The 13,707-nt window shown below is 36.5% G+C and overlaps 1 long non-coding RNA gene and 1 pseudogene across 1 annotated transcript; both read left to right on the plus strand.

Annotated features, from left to right (window-relative positions):
- The window catches only part of LOC107587281 (leucine--tRNA ligase, cytoplasmic-like), a 19,052-nt pseudogene extending 7,844 nt beyond the window's left edge, over positions 1 to 11,208 (plus strand).
- A 1,127-nt stretch (positions 11,209 to 12,335) lies between these two features.
- LOC107587253 (uncharacterized) lies at positions 12,336 to 13,076 on the plus strand. Its single transcript, XR_001609455.1, has 3 exons — positions 12,336 to 12,351; positions 12,711 to 12,759; positions 12,904 to 13,076. It is a non-coding gene; the product is annotated as an uncharacterized lncRNA (long non-coding RNA).
- The last annotated feature ends 631 nt before the right edge of the window (positions 13,077 to 13,707 follow it).

Here is a 13,707-nt window from a genome sequence, read left to right on the forward strand (position 1 = left end):
TGTGGCACTGCTGAGGTGTAATGGAAGCCCAGGTTGCTTTGATTGTGGCCTTCAGGTCATCTGCATTGTTGGGTCTGGTGTCTCTCATCTTCCTCTTGACAATACCCCATAGATTCTCTATGGGGTTCAGGTCAGGCGAGTTTGCAGGCCAATCAAGCACAGTAACACCATGGTTATTGAACCAGCTTTTGGTGCTTTTGGCAGTGTGGGCAGGTGCCAAGTCCTGCTGGAAAATGAAATCAGCATCTCCATAAAGCTTGTCAGCAGAAGGAAGCATGAAGTGCTCTAAAATTTCCTGGTAGATGGCTGCGTTGACTGTGGACTTCAGAAAACACAGTGGACCAAAGTCCTCTTTTCAGATGAAAGTAAATTTTGCATTTCATTTGGAAATCAAGGTCCCAGAGTCTGGAGGAAGAGTGGAGAGGCACATAAACCATGTTGCTTGAAGTCCAGTGTGAAGTTTCCACAGTCTGTGATGATTTGGGCTACCCTGGCATCTGCTGGTGTTGGTGCACTGTGTTTTCTGAAGTCCACAGTCAATGCAGCCATCTACCAGGAAATTTTAGAGCACTTCATGCTTCCTTCTGCTGACAAGCTTTATGGAGATGCTGATTTCATTTTCCAGCAGGACTTGGCACCTGCCTACACTGCCAAAGGTACCAAAAGCTGGTTCAATGACCATGGTGTTTCTGTGCTTGATTGGCCAGCAAACTCACCAGACCTGAACCCCATAAATCTATGGGGTAGTATTGTCAAGAGGAAGATGAGAGACACCAGACCCAACAATGCAGATGAGCTGAAGGCCACTGTCAAAGCAACCTGGGCTTCCATTACACCTGAGCAGTGCCACAGGCTGATTGCCTCCATGCCACGCCGCACTGATGCAGTAATTCATGCAAAAGGAGGCCCAACCAAGTATTGAGTACATAGAAATGAACATACTTTTCAGAAGCCTGACATTTCTGTTTAAAATATCCTTTTTTTATTGATCTTATGTAGTATTCAAATTTTCTGAGACACCGAATTTTGGGTTTTCATTATCTATAAGCCATAATCATCAAAATTTCAAGAAATAAAGGCTTGAAATATTTCACTCTATGTGTAATGAATCTATATAATATATGGTTTTCACTTTCTGAAATGAGTGACAAAAAATATTGACATTTTTCATGATATTCAAATTTTTTGAGATGTACCTGTATATTATATTGTGGTGTTATAACAATGATAGAAGTGTACTGTTGAAGTAATAGATTATTCGTATTATTTCTGAAAGAAATTAATACTTTTATTCAGAATGACAAATTATTTAAAAGTTACAGTAAAGACATTTATCATTTTACAAAAGATTTATGTTCCAAATAAATGCTGTTCTTTTGAACTTTCCATTTATCAAAGAATCCTGAAAGCTTGTATCATGGTTTCTATAACAAATATTAAGCAGCACAACTGTTTTCAACATTGATAATAATCAGAAATGGTTGATAATGTTTGACATTGATAAGAAATATGAAATCAGCATATGAGAATGATTTCTGAAGGATCATGTGACACTGAATACTGGAGTAATGATGCTGAAAATTCAACTGTTATTCCATCACAGGAATAAATTACATTTTTAAATATAATGAAAAAAGAAAACAGCTCTTAAGAAAAATACGGTTTTATTTTTAATCAAATTATGCCTTGGTGAGCTTCTTTTAAAAACATTTTTTTTTTTAAATCTTACCAAACCCAAGCATTTGAACAGTAGTGTGTATATAGAATAGTCAGTCTGTCCATCCGTCCTTCCTAACTGTTTGACTGCAAAATTAAGGCACAATTTGAATCTGTAAAAGGGTTTTTATTTTATTTTAATTGTATTTATTTATTTCCACCTGATTATCTGTGTCTGTCTACAGTGAAATGGATTCCAGCATCATTAAAACAGAGCAGCACTATGAGAGGATGATGTACAAGGAGGCTTTGAAGAGCAGCTTCTTTGAATTCCAGGTAATACATACACAGTTACATAGATAAGCATGGGGTGGAGTCATATGGAGCAAGTATATCTACATTAGTAATATTAATTAATAAGAACGATAACATACCTCACATCACTTCAAGAGACTTCATGGGTCATTCCATGATATCTGTCAGGAATTTTTCAGCGTGAAGTTATATATAATAAACAAATTCTTGACTCTTTGAAGGCCGCCAAGGATAAATACAGGGAGCTGGCTATCGAGGGCATGCACAGGGATCTTGTGTTCCAGTTTATCGAGAACCAAACACTCCTGCTGACTCCCATCTGCCCCCACCTGTGTGAACACACCTGGTCCCTGCTAGGGAAGGTGAGACCCCCTCTACGCTGAAGGACGGGTGTCCACTAAGGAATTGCCTGCTTACTCCTAAACCATAACATTTCACAGCCAATCATACTATTGAGGAGCTATAGTCAGGGCCGTCCTTAGCTGACGTGGGGCCCGGTGCGAGGTAGGGAGTGGGGCTCCCCTCGGTCCGATCTCGTTCCGGGGTGGATGGGGGGAGGTTTCCCCTTGGTCCGTTCGCCGCGGGGCACCAGTTGCACCCCCCTAAGGACGGCCCTGACTACAGTAAATAGCATTCTCCACACATACGGTACACCGTGGTGTTCCATTCGTTTGTTTCAAAGGCACAAATCCTAACCTTAATTACAATCATGCAACAATGTCATACTTTTGACAACATTGTGAATTGACATTCAATGAATTAAAGTAAGAAAAATATTCTTAACGACTAGTTTTAATTACATTACTTTTTCTTTATTAGACTAAAATTGCATCCTTTGTATATCAATTCTGGCGTTGCTATTATATTTTGTCCATCCAATTTTAAAATTGTAATTTTAATGCTGGAAGACTATATTGCTTTAAACAGCTGATAACTACCGACTGACTATACATTGTCCCTTATTTGTTTTTGAATTTTGAATTTCAGTAGAAATGAATCGAATAATACCACTCTCTTTATTTTCTCTCCATACAGAGCAGTTCTATAATGAAGGCTCGCTGGCCTCCTGCGGGTGCAGTGGATGAGATCTTGATTCGCTCCTCACAGTATCTGATGGACACTGCTCATGACCTCCGCCTTCGCCTGAAAGCTTACACACAGCTAGCCAAGGGCAAGGTATGGACAATGTTCTCTCTAATTTTGTATTTTTTTTGCTGAGCAAAAATTTTCCCTATTGGGTGGACATGTCGGCTGCCTGACCAAAAATATTCTTTATACCAGACCTGTACAGTGCAAACACAAAAAAGTGAAGGTCTGGCCGTCAGCATGGTCTGTAGCAGCCTTTCGGGTCCCTCAGAACTTTAGGAACTGCACCTCCTAGTGGCCGAAATTGGAGAAGTCAGCCCAATTCTGTTGAATCTAGTGACTCTTTTAATAGTGCGCAAGTCGCAGCATTTCTGCCACTGCTGGACTTGGTCCTGTAATTGCTGCTTGCTGCTATATTTATAATAGTTATCATAATATTATACAATCCTAACCATTTTATCTCTATAGTGAAAAATCACCAAACTTTGCACTCAGGAAGGGCCAGTGGCTGTATTCTTGGATTGGATGCCTGGTTGCATAGCAACTAGTGTTAAATGTGATGTTCAAAACCTCAACCTTGCTACCTCAACATTTAAAGTTTGATTATGAAGATTTTCAGTTAGGTTACTTTATGGTTGCTGCCAAGAGTTTCTACTTGAAATAATAATAACACTTGTAACATTAAACCATTAGACAGAGATCTCGCACCTCAGCAGTCCAGCATCCAGTCCAACCCCACCCAAACACAACTGACTTTAAGAATGAATCAAGTCGACAGCTGTCGTGTAGAGTGTGTTCAGCGCTGTCCCAGACCTCCCCTGACAGTCGAGTAGTGCGTTATCCCTCGCTTTTAACACGGGACGGTTTCCCTACAGTCTGGTTCTACAGACTGAGCCTTACGTAACCGTTACGAGTCGAGACTCTGAGGAGAGAGGCTTTTCTCAGTCCTGTTGTTGGGACCATATGGTAATGGATGTCGCTTTGGATAAGGAGTTGTTGTGCTGATGTGTTTTAGAGGGGTTTAGACTCTGAAGGAAACTACTGGTGGTAACTGGATATAAAAATAAGGATATAAAACTGGATATAAAAATAGGGATAGTTACATTTATAGATTTATAGTATACTTTTGAAAACTTACTTGTGACACTGGAGCACAAAACCAGTCTTAAGTCGCTGGGGTATATTTGTAGCAATAGCCAAAATAACATTGTATGGGTCAAAATTATCGATTTTTCTTTTATGCCAAAGATCATGTTCTATAAGTTTCCTTTTGTAAATATATCAAAACGTAATTTTTTATTAGTATTATGCATTGCTAGGAACTTCATTTGGACAACTTTAAAGGCGATTTTCTCAATATTTTGATTTTTTTTTTTGCACCCTCTGATTCCAGATTTTCAAATAGTTGTATCTCAAACAAATATGGTCATATCCTGACAAACCATACATCAATGGAAAGCTTATTTATTCAGCTTTCAGATGACATATAAATCTCAACTTCAAAAAAATAACCCTTATGACTGGTTTTGTGGCCCAGGGTCACATTTTATAAAATAATATATTATTTCACTGGTTTCACTGCCATTTTTTAGTCTAGTCAAGTTTTTTTTTATCATTATTATTATTTTTATTATTATTATTATTATATGAATGCAATAATATATCACAACCCATTTAGGTAAAAATGTTTGTAGAACATCAGCTTAGTGTTTAAAATTCTTGACATTAAAAATTATATTTAATAATGTTACTGTACTTCTTGTGTAATTGATTAAACGTTTTGCTTTGTCTATCACAGAAGGGAGACCACAAACCGCCAGCTAAGCCCACACACTGCACCATCTACGTAGCAAAGACCTACCCCCCCTGGCAGCACAGCGCCCTCTCTCTGCTGGGCAAACATTACAAGGTATAGACACCCTAAATAATCATATCTTGCATATCAAAGTGTGCAAATCGAGACAATCTTCACATATTTAATAGGACTTGACACGGATGTCATGAATCGATTTGTTGATTCCAATTTCGATTTGTGCAACAATCTCTCAACTAATGCTGTAAAATACACACCTGTCAGTTGATACAATGCTGTGATATTAAAGGTTCAAATTAACAATAGAGTCCCAATTCAATTGCTTTTCATTTTTAGACAGAAAAATCAACACAAAAAACAGTTATATACAAGCATTTAAATTAGCCGTCAATTGTTTTTAATAACAAAATTGGGTTTCTACTCCAGTTCATTTTTAAAATATAAGCATTTAAACGGTGACTGTATTACTTGTTTTCATGACAGATTTTATTCAAACATGCAACAGATGAGAAATGACTAACGGCTTTATAAGAATGTAATGAATATACAGTCAGTTTATTTAGCAAATCTGACTAACGAGTTTATGAACATTGAATGGCTTTTCTGAGCTAAATATAATTTAATATAACATTACATACAAGATGTTTTATTAAAATCTTTCCATGATTGACATGATACATTTCAGTAGGTTGTAATATTTATTTCATGTTTATATCATCCAGTAACCGATGAGCGCTGGCGTGATGGATTCTAACTTCCGTTTGATTGCTGTCCTGTTCAGTTCTCCATAGAAACCCGTATTAAAACGGTATAAAGAGTGACTGAATTAAACAGAAATTCAAAAGTAACAAAACACGAAGTGATTATTGGATGAGAGGCCACTATACATAATGTTTAGAGATGTTGTTCACTCAAACAATTAAAGTGGAAAATGAGGTATATGTAATTATGATGCTGTACAGGGATAAGCAGCGGTCGATACACTTCTCTGGCTCTCTGAATGCCATTGTTGAATTTGGAGAGTTACGTTTTGATTGGCTGTCAATCAAAAAGCTATTCTTTCCCATTGTCATTTCCAGAGCAACAATGGAGCTCTACCTGACAATAAGGTCATCGCCATGGAGCTGGGTGCCATGCCAGAGCTGAAGAAATACATGAAGAGAGTGATGCCCTTTGTAGCCATGATAAAGGTAGAAGAGTTTGGTCCTTGAACGATCTTGAAAAAAATATGATTTCATATATATATATATATATATATATATTAGTGCTGTCAAATGATTAATCGCGATTAATCGCATCCAAAATAAAAGTTTTTGTCTACATGATATGTATGTGTACTGTGTTTATTTATTATGTGTATATATAAATACACACACATACTGTATATATTTTGAAAATATTTGCATGTGTATACATTTATATATTTGTATTATTATATTTTTTTATTTTATATAAATATATATAATATATAAACATAACATATTTTTCTTAAATATATACATGCATGTGTTTGTGTTTATATATACATGATAAATATACACAGTACACACTCATATATTATGTAAACAAAAACTTTTATTTTGGATGTGATTAATCGCGATTAATCGTTTGACAGCACTAATATATATATATATATATATATATATATATATATATATATATGATTTCAATAATGAAAACAATTTTTTTAATAAATGCATGTTTGTTGAATTGCTTGGCAATATTATAAAATGAAATGTTTCACTAGTATGCGTTAAAATTGGTCCTGTTTTTGTCTTGCTGTGTGTTTCCAGGACAACCTAGAGAAAAACGGGTCCAGGGTTCTTGATCTAGAGCTGGAGTTTGATGAGCGTGCTGTCCTACTGGAGAACATTGTTTATTTGACTAATTCACTTGAGGTAATACCACATAACTACTTGAAAAGCAAACTAAATGTTCTGGGCCCGAGAGTTTCGAAGTGACGCGCTCAAGTTCACAGAGTCCGAGCAGGCAGAAAGCGCATCCTGCTTGCTTTCATTATTTTACAAAAGCGCAACGTTTCGTTGTTATTCTGAGTGTACACGAATAAACGTAGAGTCTTTACAGATACAAAAGATGCATTACTCTTATCTGTATGACCAAAAGTGACAAAGTATTTTAAGAGCCAGTGATCGCACCGGCGCCTCCATCTGTCCTGCAGTAGCCCAAGCGCGCTACTGTTCAGCTTCCACACTCCGCACAAACACGTGAACTGCGCACTTTTTTCTAGGTTAACATTAGATTGAGCTGCTATGTAAAGTTGCTACTGCATACATATTTCAGATGATAAGCCATATTTGAGGTCGATGAATGTTAGGAGAGCATATGGATGTCCTGTCCGATGTACTGTATTACCACAAAGACCAGCCGTTAACGATTTGTCCACCGCGGACATGTTTTCGCCACTTCATGTGGAATTTTTTTTTTCTGTGACTAATAAAATTTTGGTAATATGCATATAAACAGCCTTTTAATTAGCAGAGTAGAATAATCATGGCTGATAGTAAGACATGCAAACATAAAAGAAAACCAAACTGGTCGCGAGAACAGCGATATATTAAGGATATAATAAAAAATTTGGAGTTGGGATAAACTCCAAACCAAAGCCGATACCTTTTTAAAAGCTCATTATGGTCAAATGTTTCTAAAGTGTTTATATTCCGAGGTAGATTGCTGGCAACAGCCATTTTATGATAGTTCAGATTTAGTCTTAGTGATTTAGGAGTCCTCTTCACTACTCCTAACGTTTCACAGATTTAGGAGCTAATTTTAGCGCTAAAACGCTTTGTGAAACACTCGTAGAACAAAAATGTAGTCCCATTTTTAAGATTTTCTGCTAAATCGGTGAGTTATGAGCTACTTTTAGCTTTAAAGGGGTCATATGATGCTGCTAAAAAGAACATTATTTTGTGTATTTGGTGTAATGAAATGTGTTTATGGTTAAGGTTCAAAAAACACATTTTCCACATACTGTACATTATTGTTTCTCCTCTATGCCCCGCCTTTCTGAAACGCGTCAATTTTTACAAAGCTCATCGGTCTGAAAAAGCAAGGTGTGCTCTGATTGGCCAGCTATCCAGTGCATTGAGATTGGCCGAATTCCTCAAGCGTGTGACGGAAATGTTATGCCCCTTACCATACTGTGATGCCTGCAGCAACCACATGTGACGACACCGGGCTGGACTCCGCTTCGTCCACGGTGAAAGCTGGCATGACGAAGCGATATCATCCTCTTTTGGAAGACCAAACAAAGTAGTTTCGCTTTCACAACGAAGCACACAGCGTCTTCACGACATGGCGGAGGCGGCAACAATACTACAGCAAGAATAAAAGTTACGCCTTCTTTCTTTGCGTGAACATTTGGGCGGCGTTATGCAAATCTTCCCACATAGTGAGGTAGACATGTGGGGGCGTGTTAGAACGAGCCGTTTTAGGTATGCATGGTTAACTCTTAACTCTTTGTATCTCTTTGGATTTGAGACTTTAGTCTTTGCAACTTTACAGATCTTCTTTATGCACCAAGAGCTTGTAACACTCCAAAGAGAAAGGAAAAATTGAAATCGCATCATATGACCCCTTTAAAATGTTTTGTGAATACTGGCCCTGTTCTACAAAACCAAAGGACAAAAATCAAGAAAGACCCTCACTTTCGTAACACTTAAAGACAGCATGTAATCGAAATTGACTTTATATATGACTTAACATCCCTGGTCCTTTCATTATTTCCATTTGAATATTGTGTTTTACTCTAAAATGCATTGCAAAGTTGTTGTGTTTTTTCCCAAGAATTTTAGCCATTTTTCTTTTGTAATAACCAAGCTGCAGTGCTGACAGCACTATTATTAGTTGACTTTCGGCCTGATCTCATTGCTAGTCGTTTCAGTCAGTAGCTAAATGATAACTGGTGTCATTCTTTCTCTGACCCTCCTTCCCTCACTGTCTCCTCCATCAGTTGGATCAGATAGATGTTGTTTTCGCCTCTGAAGCAGATGACAAAGTAAAGGAGGACTGTTGCCCTGGGAAACCGCTCTGTGTCTTCAGATCTGAGGTGATGATGAGAGTCCACTGTCTATTGTTTCTGTTTTGTTAATGGTTGATCTGGCCTGTGCTGCATGCAGCTAGAGACAACCTAATTTTAGAAGCACGCCGTGCATTTCTAATGCGTCTTCAATGCATCTCACTATGGTGTAGTGTACGGCGTTCATTCAGACATAAACATGTTTTCTGAATTATTGCCAGGCTTTTGCAAATATATTTGAAATATGATAATACATATTTTATACAGGATTTGATATGCAGTGTTCCCATATTCAAGGATAAAACCTAGAAATAATAAATCATTTTAAAATTGTGATATCCAGACCAGAAAAATTCGCTTTAATAGATTAGAATTTTTTTTTATAGTAAGTTGTGTTTAAGCTGAAAACGTTTGTATTGCTTAATCGTTTTTTTTTAAATCCATGATTAATAAAAAGTAAAAAAAAAGTAATTTTAACTTTATAAATGACCACTTTTGACCAATTTAATGAAGTGTGAAGTGACATGGCCACTTGCTCCCTTGCTGAATACAATTTTTTTTCCCTACTTATCTATTGCTTACTCCATACTTACCATACACTTTTGAATGGTAGTGTATCACAGTTTCTGTAACTGTTTTCAACATTAATAATAATAATAAATGTTTCTTGAGCACAAAATCAGCACATTAGAATGTTTTCTGAAGGATCATGTGACACTGAAGACTGGAGTATTTTAGCATACTTTATAATGTCATTTATTCCTGTGATCTGTGATGCAAAGCTGAATTTTGTGTTGATTGTTGATGTTAAAATATTTTGTAGAAACTGATACTTTTTTTTTCGTCAGGATTCTTTGATGAGTTGAAAGTTCAGAATATCAGAATTGATAAAAATAGCATTTATTTTGTAACAATGTAAAATACTCTTACTTTTGATCATATCAAATATATATATATATATATATATATATATATATATATGAACACTTAATAAATTGATTGCAGTAAAATGATATCACACACACACACATATAATATCTAATCATGGACCACTGAAAATATATTGGTCAAATGGTTTTTGGAATCCTGTGTATGAGACAGAAAATGACATTTAACCCATGTCACATGATCTGTATGATGTAGCATCCATAAATGTGTCATCTTCAGCTGTGACCTCTGTTTCTCCCGTAGCCTGGAGTGTTAGTCTCACTGGTGAACCCTCAGCCAGCCAACGGTCTGTTCTCCACCAAGATTGACATCCGACAGCAAAGACAGCATCATCCGCAGACTATCCCGAGTCAACAGAGGCATCAAGGGTAAAGCTGATTTCAATGTAGCCAAGTTGAAATTGTTACAAGGTTTTCACTAAACTATATATATATATATATATATAAAGATATTTAATTCAAGGCACTAAGCTAAAAAAAATTAATTGATGCCACAGCATGCTACATTACTGTTAATGTTGTCATTTTTAAATAACGATGTAAAATTTGTAGATTTATCCAAAGTGCAGCTGATGCGTTTTGAGGACCCACTGCTCGGGCCTCGGAGAATCCCAGTTCTGGGGAAGGAAGAGGAGGGTAAGCTCCCCATCTCAAACAGTTCCGTTTTCCACATCAACCTGCAAGAAAACAACGTTCATATGAGTGATAACGGCCTGAAAATGGACATCGGGGACACTTTAATCTACCTGGTCCAGTGATATCAGAGACTCTGTTGTTACAAGGGTGTTTTGTTTTCTCATTTGAATATCATCTTGACATAATCTGCAAACAGTATTGTTTATGTCGACTGCTGAGGCGCTTGTTAATTTAGCATTAGCTGGCATTCAGTCTCAGTGCATCTAGTGAACTCCTCTCTCAGCATTTGGTACCTGTTTTGTTTAAGGGCCTGCAGTGTCTGTATAACATCAACTGTGTATTTATATTCATTTTCTAGCTTTTTAAGTAGTAAAAGACCCAAGAGAACTGGACACTCAATTTCTACACATTCAGGCTAATGGCATTGGAAATATTCATGCCATACTTTGTGGACCCTACATATGACATTTGAAGGTATTATTGTACTTTCATAATGTTTTATACCTGTCTATTGGTTTTCATTTGAAATATTTTAAATCCGTCCTCTGGTTTAAATAGTTTGCATATGCCAGCTACAGTAGTCCAGTTGAGGACGTCAGGCCAGTAGATTGTGAACTAACTGCCTGGATATCTTTTCACTGTAAAACCTTAAAGGAAGCTTTGTTTTCTTCCTTATTTCCCCCTTTAAAATGATATGTATTCAGTGAACATTTAATAAATTGATGCAAATAAAATGTACATTTGTTTTCTTTCTTTCTTAATACATCCGCCACTTCATGTCTGGATCATTGGTGTCATTACAACAAAAATATCCCTTTTTTTTTTGGAAATGAATACTTTTATTCAGCAAGGAAGCATACATTTCACCAAAAGTAACAGCAAACCATTAACAATGTAACAAAATATCTTCATTTCAAATAAATGGCATTCTTTTGAAATTTGTATTAATTAAAATAAATAAATGCATAAATAAAAAATCCCAAAGGAAATGTATCACAGTTTCCAATAAATAAAAAACCCCAAAGGAAATGTATCCCAGTTTCCAAAAAAAAAAAAATATATAATGAAGCAGCACAACTGTTTTCAACATTAGCAAAATAAGAAGAAATGTTGGGCACCAAATCAGCATATTAGAATGATTTCTGAAGGATCATGTGACGCTGAAGACTGGAGTAATGATGCTGAAAATTCAGCTTTGATCACAGCAATAAATTACATTTTAAAATGTATTGAAATAGAAAACAGTCATTTTAAATTGTAATAATATTTCACAATAGTACCGTTTTATTTAATAGAACTGTAGCCTTGGTGAAAACTTCGGGTTATCTTTAGGGTTAGTAATGATAACTATTGGTTACTTTGATAAAACCATATTGGATGATCACTAATCTGATAGTCTCGATATCATTGGTGGTTACGGCCATTGTATTTTGAGACTGGGGTGAGAAAATATAAATTTTCTTTAAAGGTCATATGTTAAAAAATGGCAAAAAAAAAAGTTAAGACACAAATAGCACTGAAAATGTGCCAACTAAGTGATATGAGGGATATAACTATTTTCCGGCCAAGAAGGCCATAGCAGATACGAAGATGGCTCATTTTTACAGTCGGATGCAAGTGAAGATGAGATCAGCCACAAAGAAACATGTTCAGATGGACGCTTGCATGCACTTGAACAGATATGGGTGACAAACACATAAGCGAGCCGTTCTACATGTGACAGCTACATGCAGTGTTTCATTAGTGGATGTGACCCAGTTTGATGTGCGTTAGCTTCAGTGCAGAAGGAAGTGATGCAAGACATTAACCTCAAGAGAACGTGCAGTTCTGCACTGTAACATCACACAAAGCCTGGATCGCTGGTAAGCTCTTGTTGCATATTTTGAGGTGTCATTTGTGAGCTTTTGTTTAATATTTCTTGTGAGTGTGTGAATTGTATGAACCAGTGGGATACATGTAAGTAGGCCTGCAGTCCCAAAAATGCATGATGGTATTTGAGAGGAATTTAGAATACATTTCTGTTTGTGACTTGGGAGAGTTCGTATTTGAATGCACTTGAGAGGTGTTTTCATCTGTGTGGGACTCTCCTGTGTGTTGTGTGTGTGAGTATGAAGGCTTATCAGCTCACAGCAGCTTTCTGTCAGGGCTTCTCGGCCAAGCGGCTATCAGAAAGAACACACCACTGTCACCACAGGAAACTCACCCCTGTCTTTTCCCTTAGTCTGTTGTCATTGTGAGGGATTGTTCTGAGCCACTTTGACATTCGCCATGTAAGTGTTCACCTCATTAGTATGCATTTCATTTGTTTAATGTCACAATATTGTCAAAACTTTTAGGTCAGGTAAGGACTTTTTTTTATAGGAGTGTGCACCTGTGTTTCTGTTGTGAAACTGCTTTTTTTGTATCGGCGTCAGATCCAAATGGACCCTCTTGGAGGAAAAGATATTGAAGCAAACCCAACAGGTAGTGAGGAGATGCAACTTCCTGTTCTGACTCAACCTGGCCTCGGAGAGACCACGACAACAGTGACCACTATCTCTCAAACGGGAGGAGACTGGAGCACAGGACTGTTTGAAGTGTGCGGTGACACCAGCACATGTAAGAGGAAGTGCTTGAGAGAGGATTGATATAGGCATTATGAGATCTACGTAAAGTCACATTGTGGGTTACAAGTTGCTACTACAAAAAAAAACAAAAAAAAAAAAAAAATAATAATATATATATATATATATATATATGAAGCAGCACAACTGTTTTCAACATTAGCAAAATAAGAAGAAATGTTGGGCACCAAATCAGCATATTAGAATGATTTCTGAAGGATCATGTGACGCTGAAGACTGGAGTAATGATGCTGAAAATTCAGCTTTGATCACAGCAATAAATTACATTTTAAAATGTATTGAAATAGAAAACAGTCATTTTAAATTGTAATAATATTTCACAATAGTACCGTTTTATTTAATAGAACTGTAGCCTTGGTGAAAACTTCGGGTTATCTTTAGGGTTAGTAATGATAACTATTGGTTACTTTGATAAAACCATATTGGATGATCACTAATCTGATAGTCTCGATATCATTGGTGGTTACGGCCATTGTATTTTGAGACTGGGGTGAGAAAATATAAATTTTCTTTAAAGGTCATATGTTAAAAAATGGCAAAAAAAAAAAAAGTTAAGACACAAAAACAACTGAAAATGTGCCAAATAAGGGATAT

This window comes from Sinocyclocheilus grahami, unplaced genomic scaffold (genome assembly GCF_001515645.1).
Source record: "Sinocyclocheilus grahami isolate Dianchi unplaced genomic scaffold, SAMN03320097.WGS_v1.1 scaffold91.1, whole genome shotgun sequence".
Lineage (NCBI taxonomy): Eukaryota > Metazoa > Chordata > Actinopteri > Cypriniformes > Cyprinidae > Sinocyclocheilus > Sinocyclocheilus grahami.